Consider the following 20,075-nt stretch of genomic DNA (forward strand, 5'->3'; position numbering starts at 1 on the left):
CTGCAACTGTATGGAGGATTGCTTTGTCTCCATTGGCGTTTGAGAGTGAAGTTTCTTCTTCACCTGATGTTTTATGGAGAATTGTTTTGTCGCCATGATCCATCCACATTCACGCTAGTGATTGTGGGTGGCTTAAATGCATCACAACACTAGGAATATATCATTACAAGGATTAAGACATATTAAAGTGGAACCACTCCGAATTTCTAGATACAAGACAAAGGGGGAGACAAATCATTACAACGATTAAGAATAAATTAAAGCATAACCACTTTTAAGTTTTTTTGGGGATAGATTCATGGTATTAAGATAACATTTACACAAACAATTTAGTGGTCTTTTGGGACACGGGAGATTAATGACTTAACCAGGGTTAAGAGGTCCAAAGATACACTATTTCACTCCTGAGTTGTTTACCCTTTTAGTCTTGTTAAAATAGGCCAGAATCTTATTGGGGAGTTGGGGAGTTGAAGCTCGATGGAGAGAGTGCAAGACCTACTCCTTAATGATCTCATCAAACCTTTAAATACTAGGTTTGAAATGAGGGGATAAATTGTTGTAAAGGAAGTTTGTGGTATATTCTTGTTTTAGTTTAAAAAAATTAACAACAAAATGAAATTCTAAGCTGGTGAAGAGGGGGAGGCAAAGTGTCTTATTTTGGTTAAAAGATTAGGAAGAAATTGAAAATACCTAGTTTGTGAAAAGGAGGAGGTAAATTGGTTCGAGGGATTTGTCACAATGACCATTATTCCTGCTCATCAAATTTGAAGGAATATGAATTTATTATTTGTAGTGAAGTTGGATTTAATAGTGAGTGACAAGTTTGTCACTGTTAGGCAAGGTTCGGTTTTCGTGAAGGCTTTCGTTAAAGCCATCAGGTCACCGTGAGGTAGTGATCAAATTGTGGTTGCACCAAGAGAGATTATATTTACATGATCTTGTGGCATCCATGTCCTTCAAATTTAAGTTCTATATTGAATGGTTTGTGGCCCTCGTGTCCTCCAAATTTAAACTTAAAAGGGTTGGATCCAATAGTGAGGAGCAACAAGTTTGTCACCGTTGAGCAAGGTTTGACTCTTATGAGAACTTTTCTTAGACCCATGGAGTCACCTTAAGGTAGCATTCAAACTTGTGATTGCACCCAAATAGATTATTACTAAATTATTATATGACCCGTGGACCCATCTACAGAGTAAAGCCCACTTGCACAACTTCAAATTTGAATCCCATAAGGCTTGGACCAAATGGTGAGGAATGAGGAGTTTTCACCATTAAGTGAGGTTGAATTCATGTGAGGGTTTTTTTGGAGCCAACACTCAAATGGATTATATTAATGATATTGTAATGCATGCACAAATAAGTGAATCAAAGCACACCCCCATGTTTTCAAAATGATTAAGCTACTTAATTAATTAAATTATCTTATCACTCATCCCACATAAAGTGGATCAAAGTCTATCCCCATGTCCTTCAACTTTAAAATGCCCCAAGGGTTAGCTCAATTGTGTTATACATTGAGTCCCTAGACAATCACAAAGTTTAAGACCATAATTGTCATGAGTGTAAACCTTATCTTTGATGAGGTGTTGGCATTATCCTCCGATGCGATGTCAGTGAGATCTAGATCCAAAATGGTCAAAATTGATGTATTATAAATTCATATTATGAGATCAATATAATGTGTTGAAAATGACATAAAGGATTTTACATCCGTTTCTTCTTATGTCTCATTTGTGCTCAAGGTGTGGGGGTGTTCAAGTCGCTTCTTGTTTTGACGAACAATTCATTATTGGATGGAGAAATCTACTTTCAAATTTGTAAAATATATCTTCAAAGAAAAATTTCTACCTTTTTTTCTCATTGCATGATAGATTTGTGTTCCAACATTGTGTGTGCACTTTGGAATTGTATGGTTAATGTTGGTGATGCTATAGAATATTCAACCATAGTCTAAGCATGTGAAGGTTGTGGCTCTAAAATGCAATTGCCAATGGAAACATTTTTACGCTAGCTTCTTGTTGTGTCTAATTTGTGTTCAATTTTAACAAATTGGTTTGACCATCTACCCAAGCCATGTTGTCAACAAGGAGGTCATTATCACAGGTTCAAATTTGGTTGAGTCCTTTGGATTACTGGTGACTATTGTGGTTGGTAGTTGAGCCACCGTCCATCTTGATATTCTCAAAAAGAAAGGGATTTCCTTAAGGTTTTATAGATAGATAGATAGACCATGGCCAAAATAAAAGCAAGTATGGATCAAATTCATGTACTATAAATTGAGATCAAGGGATCAATACAATGAGTTGAAGAGGGCATAAATAGTTACCAGCCATATTTTTTCTTGCTTGCGCTTGCTCCATTCTTGTCTATATTTTAACATATTCAATGTAAAGGTAGCGAAGAAATTGTGGACCACTTGTTCCTCACTTATTCTTTCTAATAGATCGGTGTAGAATGAAGTCCTACAAATCACAGATAGGAGAAATAAAGGGGATCAAGTGTCACTAGTTAATTATTTCTATTCATGGAAATCATACAAACCTAAACAACCCTTCAAGGGTTTTCCTTATGTTGTAGTTTTCAGGATTTAGATCTCAAAAAATAATTTGATTTTTTAAGGAATTGTTTTGACTCAAGAACAAGTACCTCACAAAATGATAACTTCTTTTGAAGGTAGATGGAAGTCTCAAATAAAAAATTTCTCAAAGAACCAACCATTGATTTTGGGAAAGTTTGGGGTTTTTTTTATGGGCATGTCAAGGATAACCATGTATTTGTGGGATAGGGGTGGTTGTTTTCCTTGAATCAAACCACCTCTTTTATTTAAAATATGTTGTTGTGAAATGCACAAGAACATTCTAAGGTTTTATGCATTATGGCTCATTTTAAATACGGCGGTAGAGAAATGTTGAAGGGAACTACAAGTATATGAAGACTCCAAGATATCAATGAATTGGGTGAATGACAAATGTAGAATAAAAGGCACGCTGCTAGGCCCAACCATGAATCCAATTCTAGAGTTAAAAAATAGGTTTGCTGAGTTTTCTTTTATGTATATTTATGGAGATTTCAATTCAAAGGTGGAGAAGCTTTCTAGAGAAGCTATATTGAGAAGGAAGGACCCTTTCTTGAGTGAGAGTTCATACTAGGGGCACAAATTACAAGCAATGAATTTTTTTTAGTAGTGATAGAGATAGAATATTGTTTAATCTTTATTTGGCTTTTAATAGTAATTTTAGGTATTGTTCTTATCTTTAGGAAAGAAAATGTCTTTTGTAAATTTTGGTTTTGAGGGATGCCTTTATGGAGCCTAGGATCACTATAATAAGTAGGTATAGAACAAAAATGAAGGCTAGTACATGATATAATAGTAATAATGTCTTGAAATATGTGTGTGTGTGTGTGTGTGTGTTTTGATGTGATAGCATCCTCTTTCACTCAAGTACTAATATTATAGATGATTTCCATAATATACATTGAGAGCTCTTTAAACTTGTCTTTGTTATTTATGTGATATCCACAATAATTGCAACTCTGACTTTGTGATATATTTGATGAATGAGATTCAATACTCTCATTTTTATTTTTTCATATGCTTTTCTTTGTTATAAGAAAAGGAGGCATTTTTATATTTACTTGAAGGAAAACTTACAACCCCAAGTTTTCATAATGAAGACTGTTAGCAATATCTTTGAATCCAAACTTGATAACACTCCATCTATAGCCATATAATTAGCTAAGTTGATAATAGAAAGTAATAGCACACTAATTCTATCATGCGTTTACATGATTGGTCACGGTTTGTACAATCATCATGGTTGATTTTTAGTAAAAATAAAAATTAAACATAAACAAATTTTCATTTGTTGATTATACAACCATGTTTGGAAAGTAAAATAACATCATTTGGGTATCACAAAAAAAAGGTTCCCCAACTTCCAACTTCTTGTGATGTAGTAACAAAATAAAATATGCACTCACCATGGTTTTCATAGTGTGACAACAACTTTTGTAGTAAATCCATCTCTGATTGTGACCCTTCATATTTACCATTTTATTAGGTTGGAGATGAGGGTTTCCCCTTTCTATCAATTGGAGTTTCCACCTTGTGCTCCTAATGTTATTCTCTAATAAGTTGCTCTAGCTTTAAGGGAAAATATTGTATTTTCTAAGGAATATTTTTGTATCATACATTTTCTTATCACTAATCTAGATCTGCTCCTAGTTTTACCAATCCATTGACTTCTTGATTCCTTGATCCATGAAAATGGTGATTGAATTTTGAGAAGGATGGAAATAATTAGGAGATTTAATTTAGAGAGGGAGCTAGATGTTAGCTAGATGATGAGCATAACCCTTCCTTATTTGACCTCAAGCTCTTGACATTCTCTATTATTACCATTGTGGGTTTCATAGTGTGACAAAAACTCCTATAGTGAAGCTCTATTTCACTATGCCCCTTCATATTTGTCACTTGATTGTATTAGAGATGAAGGTTCTCCTTTTATACTAATGAGAGTGCTAAAGGATCTCCCCTTGCCCTCCTAATGTTCTTCGCTAATAATTTGCTTTAGCATTGAGGGAAATTAGTTTATTTTCTAAGAAATCCCTCAAAAGCATACCTTTTATTGTCCCTAGTTTACACTTACTCCTAGATTTGTCAATCCATGTACTACTTCATTTTCCAATCATGAATATTGTCCATAAATCAACATTCTAGAGTTTGTTTGACCTATAGTTCTCTCAGTCGTTGATTACCCCGTTTGAATGCATTTAGACCATCTTTAACTAATATGTGTCTCTTTTTCATCTATTCCTAGATTATTTCGTGTTTTGTTAACAGTTGTTCATGTCAAAACCATACATCTCTATTTGTGGGGACCACTAAGATTTGAGGATGAGTGATCATGGACTTCCAAATATTGATACACATATTTCATAAGTGAGTTAAACACACTAATATTAACAAACTCGAAGCTCATTTGTTTGCTTGAGGGGCCACTAATTCAAAGGATTTTCCTATAAGTGTGTTGATCTACCATCTTTTATCACCTAGAAGCTACATTTAATGATTAAGCTAATACTTTTTTCACATTATTCCAAATAGAAGATCCATCAGGTAATGTAGTAATTTTGGGTAGATCTTGTTAGGAAGTGTTTGGTGCATATTTCTCAATCTATGGATCTAGATTGTTAATCATTCTTTGTGTCATTATTTTACTTGATAAAGTGATGTTGACAATTTCCACGTTTACAAGTTTAAATCTTCCCTTGTTCTTTGGGGTGGATATTTTTACTTGCAATCAATGGCTTTTTGTTTATGAGTTGAGGACCTCCAAATAATAAGTTGTTGTTGTTTTTGTATCAGCTTTGTTATCCTTTGTGGTGTTGCTAAAACTGCAAATAAGAGGATCACAAGTACTAACAAAACTATTTTTAATAATGTGGCTCAATCAACAAAGGATAATAAGCAAAATGCCTTAATGTTTTTAATGGTCTTAGATAGAGATTCCTTTGATTTAACTCCCTTCTATTGTTCACTACCAAAAGTAATCCCAAATATTTACTTGGTAATGAATATCCAAGGAAAACATGTACTCTATTATATGCACTTGAGTCACCTAATGGGTATAGTTGGGAAAAATAACTAGGATTAATCTTCATTTATCTATCCTAATGAAGCTTTAAGAAATACATTAATGACTTTTTGAAAATATTTATCTTCTTTGGCAATAGTATAATGCACTTATGGAATATAATATGGGGCACCTAATATAATGTACATAGGGAGGATAATATGTGGTACCTAGGGGGTTAACCAAATGGGATAATGAATGTAAGTGGCCATACTCTGATAAATAAAAGATAGAAATCCTTAAGGTTGAGAATAACCAAAATATTCTTTATAAAAGGAATCACTCAACAAGTCATGCTTGTAATAATACAATACTCAACATATCACACACAATGCTATTAATGTTTATATATACTTTATCATGAGCATTTCTTGGGGTATGTGCCAATTTCCCCTTATTATTGTATTATTTTTCTAAATTATCTAATAAACCTATTTTTTACTCACCAACTACCAAGTGGGTCTGTTCCATGATTATGATCACATTACATTCATTATTCTCATTGGGGTACCTCTCTAAGTACTCCATATTATCCTCCCTAGGTACATTACAAATGCTTTCTCCCAAACATAATGGGTCATCTATAAATTATAAATGAAATATTGAATATGAAGACTATGTAGGTTCTATTCCCCTCATCTCATCTTATTCTTTGAAGACATTATTATTCTATCTAATCCTTCAACAATTATGATGAAAATATATGATGACAAAGGATTTTCATGTCTTATTCTTCTACTAGGTTGGAAGGGGATTAGGGGAACTCTATTCAATAATATTGAGAAAAATGTTGAAGATATGCAAATCTGGTGAATCTATAAATCGTCAAATCCATATGATTTCTATGATTGACTTATAAAGTTCATAGAATAGGATTTGGACATGCCTAGGTGTATCACCATTCCAATTTTTTATGAGATTGTACATATTGAATTGATTCTTGAGTTGTGATAATCTAATCTAGGATTTGTCTTTCTTTGAAAAATCACCTTATTTTTAGAATATATTGTCATTGGGATTTTCTTAAACCTACTAGTCATCAATTTAAAGTTAATTTAATAATTGCATTACATAAGAATATTATCAAGTCATTAGTTTGAAGATAATTTAACAATTGTATTGTAGAAGACTATTATCACAATATATTTCTCAATTTTAAATGCTTCTTTCTCTTTGGTATCAAAATGAAGAAAGTGGAATTTGGGACGTTAAGGACATTCTTGTTCAATCGCAATTCCTCTACAAGTTTCCATGAATCCTCATTGTTATATCCAAATTTTAAAGAAATTTGATGGGAAGCCTTATGGCCTAGGGGCTTTGCCCTTAGACAAATTTAACATAACTTGGAATATTTTTTCCTTAAACGTTGCTTTGCATAAGTCCTATTTTGAACCTTAGTAGTTGTTTGTTGTCTATGATGGGTGCCCAAGTTAGCATGTTTCAACGCCTGTCTTTAACATTTTTGATATTATTCTTCCACTTTTCGTCATCTTTTTATGTACTCTTTATCCATTATCACCCCATTCTTGGTATAGGTATAACTACTCTCTTTTTTTGCCACTTTTATCCTTGTTCTTATGCATTGTGTTGCGAAACATGTTATCTTTCATACTAATATTGGCAGATAGGAGAAAATAGACATAACTATAACTCCTTGTAGAAAATCATGTAGATTCACAAGCTAATGCAATTTTCTAAAGCAAGAAACAAGAATCTACTTCTACTCTTTACAGCAGAAACCCATAAACGTCGAGAAAACACTAATCAATAGAGGAAGAGAATCAAAGGCACATAACATAATAAATATCCAGGGAAAGCCACAGCTCAAAACCCCACTATCTGTTTTGCATTAATCCGGAAATCCAAGATAGGATTACAATGCTTGTTCTCACAAGAACAATCCTAGCACTCAGTAAAATCAATCTCCAACTCACAAGAAAACTCTTGGCCAACACTTAGACAACTCTTATACTACCAAGTCCCTATTTCCTTGCGTCCTTGGTCAAAGAATTTGGATGAATACAATGTGTTTTGCTCAACCTTGAGCTTAACCTGCACAAGTATTTCCTATCCTCCACCTGATGACTTCCTTTGGCCAATACTTAGCCAAATTTCCAAGCCTCCAAGCTTCTAATTCTTTGCACAATTCCTGAGAGAATTAGCCCATATTTAAAGGGAAATTCCTCATCCATAACTGCGCAATCCCTTCAAGGTTCAATTCCTGATTGCATGCACCATATGTACAACTCAGAAAATTATACAACAAATAGTACATTGTCCCTGCACTCTAGTCTCAACTGGGTCTTTCTTAGAATCGACATGCATGAGTTTCTGATGAGGGAATCTTCAGTTAACTGGAGTAGCACTAGTTAATGCATTAGTGCACCAACTAATTGTTAACTCACTATTAGTTCCTCAAACAATTTGGAACTAATTTAACTGGACTTAACTCAATAAACTGAGTTAACTAATTACAACTCATACTTAACTCATCCTGGATCCCTATAATAGAGGGAGAACATATACATGACTTCAAAAAGACTTCTAACTCGAAATTCCTAAGTTAACTAAGTCAAATCACTCTAGTTAACGATTACAAGTTGATATGAGAATAGAATTCGATTTTAATTCTCAATTTAATTCAAGGACAAATTAAACTAGAATTTATAGGTTCTATTTTTATCATTTCTTGTTGTTATTTTCAACAATCCCTCTCAACAAGAAATGAATTCAACTCGATCTCGATCCTGAACATTTGGAATGTTCTGCATGCAACACTTCTCTCTAGTGTTGTTGCTCCAGCAGCTCCAAAAACAAAAAAACATCCAACCTGAATCATAATGATGCCTCTGTCATCAAAGTCCCTGATTGTTATTGCCTCTGTCGACTGAAAATTTTGCGCTTATGTTGACTCTTCCTTTATGCACTATTGTCAACCCTCTCTGTGCTCTTCAATATCTGATTGCTCTAGCCTATGTCACTCTAATCTCTAACTGCATTAATCCCACTGATTCCTCCCACTACTATGTACTTTGGGCTCCCGTAGCAAGGTACGATCCATGAGATAAAACCTTTCAATGTAGCCTGCCCAATTTCAGCCCTCTTGGGAGTATCACTTCACTTCGCCCCACCTCACACTTGGAAGTATGGTTGCATGTGATCCCTTTGCCTACGTGGCTCAAAATTCCCCCCTACTGGAGGTCTCTGCATCAGTGGATGCTTTCACTCGGTCTCCTCTTTGCTTCTCCAATTGTGGTTGATACACAATTATCTAGGACTTCTCTGAGACTGCTTCTTCTCTGCTTGAGTGGATCTCTCCACTCAGTCTCCTCTCAGCTTCTCTAGTAGTGGCTGCTCCATAACTTCCTAAAGCTGCTTTCAAGGCTTCTTCTGGGGCTGCATGTTGAGAGGTAATTTACTCTCCCTCTCAACCGCCAAGTCTCTAACCTTTGCCTTGCAACTCAAGGATTTGCATGCATCTTGTACCTCAAGTGAATATAGGTTCTTGGCTAGCCCACCAATCTATTTCATCTGTCCCGCCGTCACGAAACTTTCTTGAAAAAGAGTTGATTTCAAATCAGTGATATCTCCCTCATCCGAACTCTGATTCGGCCAATTTTTTTTTTGAATTTGGGTATTTTTACACAAGGAATCCAAATATGCTATTTGTTTTTGAATTTTTTGTACAAAAAATTTCAGATCCGCTCTACAAACTCGTGATCCAAAAAAAAATCGTGCTCTGATACCATGTAGAAAATTTCTACAAATCTAGCTCCGATACCATGTAGAAATTTTATACATGGTATCGGAGCATGATTTTTTTTTTGGGTTGCGAGTTTTTAGAGTAGATTCACAAGCTAATGAAATTTTCTAAAGCAAGAGACAAGAATCTACTTCTACTCTTTACAACAGAAGCCTATAAACATCGAGAAAACAATAATCAATAGAGGAAGAGAATCAAAGGCACATAACACAATAAATATCTGGGGAAAGCCACAACCCAAAACCCCACTCTCTATTTTGTATTAATCTGGAAATCCAAGATGAGATTACAATGCTTGCTCTCACAAGAGCAACCCCAGCACTCAGTAAAATCAATCTCCAACTCACAAGCAAACTCTTGGCCAACACTTAGCCAATTCTCCTGCTCTCCAAGTCCCTATTTCCTTGCGCCCTTGGTCAAAGAATTTGGATGAATACAATATGCTCTGCTCAACCTTGAGCTTAACCTGCACAATTATTTCCTATCCTCCACCTGATGACTTCCTTTGGCCAATACTTAGCCAAATTTCCAAGCCTCCAAGCTTCTAATTCTTTGCACAATTCCTGAGAGAATTAGCCTGTATTTAAAGGGAAATTCCTCATCCATAACTGCGCAATCCCTTCAAGGTTCAGTTCCTAATTGCATGCACCATCTGTACAACTCAAAAAATTATACAACAAATAATACATTGTCCCTGCACTCTAGTCTCAACTGGGTCTTTCTCAGAATTGACATGCATGAGTTTCTCATGAGGGAATCTTCAGTTAACTAGAGTAGCAATAATTAATTCATTAGTGCACCAATTGACTGTTAACTCACTATTAGTTCCTCAAACAGTTTGGAACTAATGTAACTGGACTTAACTCAGTGAACTGAGTTAACTAATTACAACTCATACTTAACTCATCCTAGACCCCAATAATATAGGGAGAACATATACATGACTTCAAAAAGACTTCCAACTCGAAATTCCTAAGTTAACTAAGTCAACTCACTCTAGTTAACTATTACAAGCTGCTATTAGAATAGAATTGGAATTTAATTCTCAGTTTATTTCAAGGACAAATTAAACTGGAATTTCTGGATTCTATTTTTATCATTTCTTGTTGCTAATTTCAAGACTCCTCTGTGTGGTTGCAACTCCTCTACGATGTTGCAATTCTAATTGTGACTTCATAATAGATGTTGCAACTCACACACATTACAAAAATTTGATGGTCAATTCTCCAACTATGCAAGCAACTTGTGTTTCGCACAGTGGAAAGTGATGAAGGAAAGTGAAGGACAATAAAAAAGGGTAGTCCAACAACCAACAACACTCAATTGGTGTGAGTTAGATTTTGCCTAAAATCGTATCAACTCTGAATGTAATGTAACAGGATGTGCCACTTGATTCGCTCAGCTGGCCATCCATGATATCACTCAGTATAAACATTTGCATGTTTATATAAATACCTGACTTCCTTCGAAGCCCAAGGGCATAGAAATTATTATCACTTGTTGTACAATTTTATGTTTCTCTAACAGAAAGACTCTTTTGTTCTAATCTTTCGATGCTCATCTTGTGATTGTGTAATTGAAGGTTTCCTAGTACCTTGCTACGAAGGTAGGGCCCCCTCCTTGGCTTGGTACTACTAGGTAGTGTTAGCAGGTAGCTTAGTCTTTTAGTTTGCAACTAGTTCATATTGCTGCTATTTAATTTACATTTCATGTAATTCTTATAATTTCTCTTTGTTACAACTCATAGTTTCCTTTGCTACAACACTGTTAATGTCCTTTCACTGCACCTTTCGTACATTTTACTCCTATAATCATATTACTCACTAGTTGTTACAACTTCAAGTTAAATTGTTCTAAGTATTAATTGTAGAATTGACCACTAGCTAACATAATTGCTTATTTTCAACCAAACTGATTGTTGTTGCAATCCATGTTGCTACAACTTGCCTGAAGCGCACTTCTACTCTATTTTCAACAATAAATAATTATGTTATGACTAAATATTATTTACGGTTTATTTGGTCATCATATTTTTCATTCCAAGCATGTGCCATTTCATCATTGTTACAACCAATCAAGAATATTGTTAAACTAGAACTAGTCACTCTTAGTAATTAGTGTGTTTCCTTTTCTTTCAATGTGATTTACATTTCCTGTAATTTACTTTCTTGCAAGTGTGTTTTATTTCCTGCAAGTGTGGTGTTCTAGATTAGTGACCTGTGAAAGCATCTAAATCTTGAATTGTGACAACTATTACATTGCTACATCCTCCTATTACATTAGTACAACCTCCTGACGCATAACATATTGCACTAGCATAGATTGTGCATAACAATTCACAAGTTCCAAACAAACCTTAGATTGACAATTTAAATGACTATATGATCAATTGCTCATTAAGATAATTAAAAGTAACTGAAAAACCCATCTATCTATGAACTGCTAAAGAAAGACTTAATTCAACACTATGTAGGTTTTATGTGCCTAATATTATCTTTTTCTTTGAAGATATTGATTATTCTATCTAATCCTTCAATGATTACGATGAAAAAGTACAATTACACAAGATCTTCATGTCTTATCCTTTTGCTATGTTGCAAAAGGATAAGAACGTTGAATACATGTAACTTTGAATTAATAAATAATCAAAATTCAAATGTTTTCTAACACCAACTTATAAAGTTCTTATAATAAGTTTTGGACATGTCTAATTTGATTATCATCCACTTTTTCCCTACTTTTATAGGGAATGAATGATTCATGCATATGTTGATCTAAGATTTCTTTACATTCAACAAAACTATCAGATGTTTTGGAAAATATTGTCACTAAATTTGTTTAACCCTATTAATTATCACATTGGAGATAATTTAATAATTATATTGCATTAGTCTATTATCACATATTTTTCAGTAATAATTGTTTCTCTCACTTTGACATTGGGACTAAATTGTTTAACCCTATTAATCATCACATTGGAGATAATTTAATAATTATATTGCATTAGTCTATTATCACATATTTTTCAGTAATAAGTGTTTTTCTCACTTTGACATTAGAGATGAAGGTGGCATTTACGGCTTTGAGGATGTTCTTGCCAATTCTTTTGTTACTTTCCATGTATCCTCATCCTAATTTTACACAAATTCATTGGAAAGCGTTTAGGTAAGGTCTTTTTCCTTAATCAAATCTAACACAACTTGGAATACTTTTTCTTTATAGATTCTCTTTATATGAGTTTTCATTTGATCCTTGGTAATCAATAATAGGATACTTGTACACAAATTATCAATGATTTGTGTATTGGGGCTTAATGATCTTTTCCATGATTTCTTCTTTAAGTTTTGAATTTTTTTATTTGCTTCAAAATATTATGTTCTTTCTTATTGAGTTCTTTGAAAGTATATTGTGATATCACTCTTCTCATCTATTCTAATAACACATTTGTTTTAAAAGTGGAGGTGAAATATACTCTACTAAGACATCCATATTAGTAGTAGATAGTGAACACTTGAATCACCATCCATCAACCATACAAACATCTCTCATCTGTTAACTAACAATTAGAAGAATACATAACTATAAAGTGTATCCTCATCATCAAATCTTACATCATCTATCCTATTTTCTTTATACAATGGGAAAACCTATCATAACTCAGTTCTCAAACCAATAGTGGGGACAACCATCACTAGTTGTTATCTACTAATGCAGGTTGACACATTACTGTTATTCAAAGAAAACCACACCACTTGTAATTACATGTTGGTGGTCTGTAAGCAGGCATACTTTCATTCCTACCAGATGCCTCTGGGTCTTGGACTGTTAACAAATTTTCTTACCTCCAAAAAAGCAAACTCTTAACCAAGCACAAGCAGTGCTAAAACATACTCCAGACCCAATCCTATTTTCAAAATAATCACACTTTTGTAAAACAATAAAAACATTTATAATTTTTTAATATCTATAAATTAGCTTATCTAACACATAAAAGAAAACATACTAAAAATTCTTCAAAATTTAAATATTACCCTTATGCACTCACACCATATTCAGCATATACGCTGCTTTAACCTCTGGTCTTATGGTTGCGTTTTTTCAATTAGCAGTAATTATTCATATTGAAATATTGTAATATGTTTGTTTTTAATCTGTTTATTCATATTTCATATTGCAAAAGTTCCCACCAGGGCTTAAAGTGGAACAGTGCGGAATATTTCTTTTTAGCAGCAAAAGTAACATGTTTAAAAGGTCTTTTATTTTAGAGAGGGCCATAAATTTAGTACGGTCGTAAAAAGAATAATTTCAATACTTCCCAAGGTCTTACCCCCTCCATTCATCATCATCAAGAACGTCACCTTTCCGTCACTTTGCCTGATCTCCGTCTACAAACGTTCCGTCAATTGACGCTGCTTTTAGTGCTCCCGACAAGAAAACTTCACAAAATAAATTTTAATAATAAAAAAAAAAAACGAGGTCGAGCTTGACGATCTGCTATCTTGATTCTTGACCATGGTTTTCTCGAACAGAACCAGGGTCAAACCGACAGCCGCGGAAATCCAGGCGCCGGAGAAAAATTCATCGGGCCGGCAACATACTAATGCGTATACTTGGTGGGGCCCCCGGTATACGGTCAGTCTAATAACCGGAATGGCCACTGAGGTACGGCCGAGGCCCGCCGCGAAAATATTGCCTTTCTTTACCGGCAGTGGTAAATAAAATAAAGTGACTGCGACACCTTGACATGTCTGTACCTGTACATTTCTGCGAATTCTTCCGGTCTCCATTAAACACCTCGTTAAATGTAATTTCTCTTTTATTTATTTTTAGATAGGGTGGGCAGCGTGGGTTTGTATTTGAGACTCAAACTTTTTGTGTTGGTCACATGGGGAGAGTGGGGTCGTTAGGTCTTTACATTTTATGTTTTATTCTTTTCTATAGACCCCCACTTTTTGGGTCAACCTTAAAAGAAGGCTACATGGGAGCCCACCTAAGGGACTTTTTAATGTTTATTTTAGTCTTTACCAACCTCACGCTACAAATGCATTTGCTATCATTAGTCAAAGAGTGGAGGAACACTTATCTTGTGTTATTCTTCTATTAAAGAACTTGAATAAAGTTGTCTTAAAGTGTAAAGGCTCACGAGCCATCCAAACCTCTAGCCATCCTCTTTTGAGCAAATACAAAGCCCTAAATATTGGCATTTTTTTTTGATGGTGGTGGATGACTTGATTGGGGATGAGTTGATTGGGAGAAAATCACTTAAACATTTTTTTTCAAGTTGAATTAAATTGAGAAGAGATCTTAGTAGATAAATTAGGTGACAAGAGTAAGAATTTGGATTAATATAGAGATGTTTTGTAATTCAAAAAATTTAATGAGCACGAGGAAATTAGTCTTACTTTGAACTCCATTATTCCCCATATGATTATACATAAACCAACTAATGCCTATTCCCTTTCTCTAAACATCGATATTTGAAAGGTAGACTTAATCATAAAATGATCTTGAACTTGATTTTCCAATGTGGCCTTGTACTCTTATTCTTATTACCTTGTGTTCATTTATGAGTTGAATTTGACAATTCACATTGTGCTTATGGGACTTGGCATTCAAACCTCTTTATCCCCCTATGAACATCTTTTAAGTAACTCAAAACACGATGTTTTGACCATTGATGACAATTAATTTTGGAAACCTTATATTCTAACAAAGTTGAGCTAATCCCATTGTATTTTTCAACTTATTGATTGCCAGAAAAATGATCTACACCAACCAAATCTCCCAATTTTAACACCAATGCGGTTACTACTAGAATAATGAGCCTAATACATCTAAGGGCATGATGATAAAATAACATTTAATAAACCTCCTCAACATTACATTGATAATAATTCCCACCCTCCTCAACATTGCATTGATAATAATTCCCATCACTTGCAATAGTGAATAATGAGGCATTAATCTCCACAAATGCTTTAACTCCCACTTCTTAATTGCATTCTTGGGTTGACACTTATACACACTTATACTTTTCTTTTTCTTTTTAACCGTGGAACATTTATATTAAAAAAAATGGTGTCATGTCTAAAAGCAAAATACATTGTTCTTATGAGACCTAGAGGGGCTAAGTAGAATAGTTCCATTTCAAGATTCTCTACCTACAAAAAAACTAATAATAACTATTTTCAACAATATACGTAAGTATATATATACTATAGAAACTTCCTAATATCAGTAAGACCCTAAAATACATGGAAAAATTCTAGAATGTTGCAATTGTCAACTTCTTCCATTCCTAATGCAGGTTGCATTGGTTCCATGTCTCCTACCTCCATTCTTCAAAAAGTTGTTACATTATATTTTTTTTCTCAATTTCCTCATTATGTTTTCTTCTTAATTTCCTCCATTCTCGATAGAGTCCAGGGTTGGATGATTCGAAATGCTTGAGTCATCATGTTGACTCTCCTACGTGCTTCTAAGAAAGGTGCACTTTACTTCAAGCTTCGATATCCATTAATTCAATTGCGTCAATATCTTCACAAAAGTTTATTTTGTAACTAGTGTTGTTGTTCACAAACCTATAATTTCTCTTCCATTAAGTCAATACACACTATTTTCTTTTATTGCCTCCCCATGCACTTAAAGAACTCATGCTACCTCTTTCTTATCCATTTTAGTTGTTGAGTAAATACAAAATTGCATTGGGCCTTGAGGCTCACAGATACTAGGCATGAAACCATTTGAACTTGCCAACTTGATGGAAAATTATCGTTTCACCATATAGTAGTAAACCTCATGTATACCCCTCAAAGAATTGATGTTGAATAATGCCACCATAAGTGTGAGTGAAAAACCAATGATACTTGCACCTAGAATAGACCACAAAATGAGAGAACAAAACTAATTAGGTTTCTAATTGTAGATTATGAAAATGATAAGAATAAATACAACGTAATCTAGGATGAATCTAAGGGGGGCATATATGGGGTTAAATGTATATGATATGATCCCAAGGATGTCATATATGGGGTTAATGTACATCTAAGGGATAAATTTATATATAATAGTGTTTGGCATAATAATAAAGGGACCATATGTGTATTGTGTGAATATGTATATATAGAGATCTTGTAGTCATTATTAAGGACATGCAATTTGGATGTATGAATGTATTGGGGTATTTGGAGGGGATTCTCCTATTATTTAAGGAGTAGTTGTGTAATTTATCTCACTTATCTACCTTGGATTTATGTTGGTGTACACAATTTGTATTTTTGGTTTCTTATAATATTTTAAGGATTTGGGTCACAACATTTGGTATCAAAGCATATAATCATAGTGGTTTTGCTCCTTTAATCAATACATCTTGGCATTTTCACTATAATTCTTTTATGGGAAGTTTTAGATAGAATTTTTTTTGGGAGATTGAGTAGAAATAACAAGGTACATATTGTCAATTTTTTACGTTTTGGTTTGTTACACTTTTTGAGATATATCGTATAAAAGTTAGTATTTGTGATTAGTCCTAAAATTAGTCTCAAATGAGTCATCTTTTTATTTTCACAAGTTTTAGACTAGTTTTCTACTCTGATACTTTGGAATTTCTAGGAGTATTAGACATATTGAAGTACCTATGGCATAAATTGTAGGTTTTTGATTTTCTATAATTTTAGAAATATAAGTTGTGGAAATTAGGGTTTTTTTAACATAATCCCACCCAAGCTTCAAGATGGGTTGTTGAACCAAAAGAGATAGGACATCAATGCTTCCATTATACCTATGATACTTGAAACCTTCATTTCCAAAAAACATTATCCCACCTTCAAGGTGCAAGTCTTCTTCCCATCCTTCAAATCCTTGATTTTGCGTCAAACAAAGCTTGTGCATTTGGGCAAGCCATCTGTTCATGATCATAGGTAATCCTAGGAGCAATACTCCAACGTGCTTGACATGTGGTTTCATTTAAAAGATGGTACTTGGCTTGAGATGAGTTTCTATTTAAGGAATGGTTTGATATTGTGATGAGTCATTAACCCTTTAAATCCCAAAATTTTCCTTTATAACCTCATTGGCTAATTTGTCTACCTCCTTATTTTGATTCAACAAAATTTGGAAAAACTTGATGTTTTTGAAAGAGGCCACTTCTTGCTTTACTCTTGAGAGAATTGGATATAATTTGAAGTTGTTCGAGTTTCGATTTTTGACAATTCTTGATGACAATTGATGAGTCTCCAGTCACAATAATGGATTGTATTTGCCAAGCCATATCTAGTTATAGACCTCAAAGAAGAGAGTATGCCTCTCCATGGTTGTTTATGTTGATTCCAAAAGTTTAGAAATATTACAATTCAATTTTTCATTGGGAATTTGAATGATCCCCACACTTGCCACCATTTGGTTAACACTTATAATCACAATGCATAATGCATAATTGTAAATAGTTTGATATGATATCATGAAAGTGGGGAAGTGATTGAGCTCACTCCCATATATGTTCAAAACTTTCTCTCCTAAATTGACCTCCAAATTAGTCTTTAAATTTAAGTTGTAAAAAAAACAAAAAATAAAAATAAAAAAAAATTCTTTAAATCATTTCCCAACCTATAAAATTAACTAAGTAAATATATCAATTATAAATATATCAATAACACCAATGTCAAATTACCATGAAGAAATGCCCTAATGCTAAAAACACATTTATTCTCATATCCTTAAATAATACAAATTCTTAGTAAACTAAGACACATTAACCTCGTTATTAAAAACAATCCCCACATCCACCTTCCCTTACGTATGATTTCATTAATTATTTAGGAGACCATAAACTTTAACTACGTCCTTATATATAATATGGTGGTAATAATCTCCCTGTAGACTAGTACGGTGATGAGTATTCAATTACAACAGTTGAATTTTGAGTATATCAAAAATTAGTATTAGTTTTATTATTTGTGTTTGGATATGTATCTACGTGGAAATAAGTAAAAGTGTTTTAAATGTATTTAATTAAAAATACAAAAAATTATTCATAATTAAATTAAGTTAAAATATAAAATTATTGTTTTTTTTTTTTTTTTTTCATTTTCGTTATGATTATTGCATTGATTAAAAACATACTCTATATATTCTTGGCATATATTCTTACTCTATATATTCTTCTCATATATTCTTGGGTGAAAGAGTTTTGAGGCTCAGTGAAAAACTTAAACACGTATTTTTTTGGTGAAAGAGTTCTGAGGTTCCGTGAAAGAGTTAAAAACATACTCTATATATTCTTGGCATATATTCTTACTCTATATATTCTTCGCATATATTCTTTGGTGAATGAGTTCTGAGACTCGGTGAAAAAGTTAAACACGTACTCTATATATACTTCGGTGAAAGAGTTAAACACGTACTTTATATATTCTTTTCATATATTCTTCAGTGAAAGTGTTTTGAGGCTCGGTGAAAGAATTAAAAACGTACTCTATATATTCTTCGCATATATTCTTCAGTCTGTGGGCTACGTGGGCAAGGGCGATCTGCAGTCAAGTTTGCTGATATCAGGTGCACACATTCCTTATCTTTTTCTTTTTCTAATACATATTTGCTCATATAATTTCAAGTATGAATATTTCACCACAGTTACCAAAGATTACCAAGGGCAGACCTAGCACAGTTACTCTACAAGGCCTTTATGAGTATATAGAGTCTTTAGAGAAACGTAGAGAAGAAAGAGAAGCCAAGCTACAAAAAGAGTTAGAAGCCATGCTGGAAAATAAATTTGCATCTCTTGAAGACACGATCCAAAAACAAATAGAAAATAAAATAGAACTACTAGAGAATAAAATGGAGGCAATGGAGACTAGATTGTAGGTTATAGAAAAACAAAACCAAGATACTAACCAACCATCCCAGCAAGGAGATGCTGATACTTTAGAGAGTCTTAAAATGAAAGACATGATTAAAGAACTAGAAGAAAAAGTTAATAGCCGCCTCACCCTAAATAATGTGGTAGATAAGTTAGATATCAAACCAATTAAAGATGAAATGAAAAAATTAATAGAATTAGACCACGAATGTAACAAAAGGGCCTTGAACCTTATAATCTTCGGTTTAAAAGAGGAAGTAGATGAGGATACTTTAGCCTTAGCCCAGATAGAATTACATAATAGATTACAAATTGAAACAGTGTGTCTCACAGAAGCAACAAGGTTGGGGAAATTAACCGAGAATAAAGGAAGACTAATCCGCATAAAGGTGAGCTCCACTGATCATAAGCACGACATACTTAGTAAAACCTCAAGTCTAAAAGGAACAGGAATATTCATAAATGAAGATCTCATTCCAGATGATCAAGCAGAATTAAGAAAGGAGGTTCAAAAGGTAAAATAAGCTAGAAAGGAAGGAAAATGGGCAATAATAAAACATAGAAAAGCCTTTATTCGAGATAGAAACCAAAAAGATAGTAATCAATAGCAATTAAACATGCTTCGGATCATTTCTTGGAACTGTCAGGGCTTCCCATGGAACAAAGGCTCAAAGCTAAGTTGGATTTCAAATGATGTTGATATTGTTTTGCTTGTTGAAACTTGGGAGCATGAAGAATCTAAGGTCCCTAACATAGATGGCTTTACGCTATGGTCCACCTGGAACAAGTGATCCTCCTGTAGAGGCATTGGGGGAATAGC

This window comes from Pinus tabuliformis, chromosome 3_2 (genome assembly GCF_031772625.1).
Source record: "Pinus tabuliformis cultivar Carrire ecotype Pingquan chromosome 3_2, CPIR1, whole genome shotgun sequence".
NCBI lineage: Eukaryota > Viridiplantae > Streptophyta > Pinopsida > Pinales > Pinaceae > Pinus > Pinus tabuliformis.